Source organism: Egretta garzetta, unplaced genomic scaffold (assembly GCF_000687185.1).
Source record: "Egretta garzetta isolate BGI_Z169 unplaced genomic scaffold, ASM68718v1 scaffold292, whole genome shotgun sequence".
NCBI classification, from domain to species: Eukaryota; Metazoa; Chordata; class Aves; order Pelecaniformes; family Ardeidae; genus Egretta; species Egretta garzetta.
The window spans coordinates 2034804-2035411 of NW_009258789.1; the positions used below are offsets into that span (position 1 = coordinate 2034804).

At 52.0% G+C, this 608-nt stretch overlaps 1 protein-coding gene across 1 annotated transcript in view; it reads right to left on the bottom strand.

Moving 5' to 3' along the window:
- Positions 1-329, bottom strand: part of TMC5 (transmembrane channel like 5) — a 27434-nt gene extending 27105 nt beyond the window's left edge. Inside the window, 1 exon segment of the mRNA XM_035889216.1 lies at positions 186-329. The gene's annotated coding sequence lies outside the window, so the exon portion shown is untranslated.
- Positions 330-608: the final 279 nt, after the last annotated feature.

The window sequence follows — 608 nt, forward strand, 5'->3', positions numbered from 1 at the left end:
GGAACCGGCACCTCCTCCCGGTGCCCCGGTCCCGCCCGCTTGCCTCGTCTCCCCTCCCCTCCCTGCCATTCCCGCCGAACGGGCCGTGCACAGAACTGCCCTCCCGTGAAAGGGGGAGCCGAACTCCCGCTCTTACAGCTCGGAGAGAGAAAGGAAAGCAACAAAACAAAGTCCTTTTGTGTTACCTGCTATAGGGTGCGGTGATCTCCAAGACGTTCGGTCCCCTTCCCACCATGAATTAAAACATGCTTTGCTTTTGGCCTGGATCGCAATACCACCACAATAAAACGACAGAAAAAAATGGTTTTCAGACACACGGTGTGGTTACTTGGATTAATCATCTGTAGACCAGAGATAAAGCACAACCATTTCTGGCTCCTGAACTGGGTGAAACATGTCTATCCTGTCCCAGGTGCATTCAACGTGGGTTTAAGTGAAGTTTTCTAATACTATTTTAAGGTTACATTTTGCCCAAAGCAACATTCCTGGCATGACTGCAAAGGACTTGTCTGCAGATCTCTTGGACTGATCCAGGAGCTGCCTGCATGTTGCACAGGCCACAGGGCAAAGCACTGGCGTAGCCCAACACAAGATCCCCACCCCTCCTG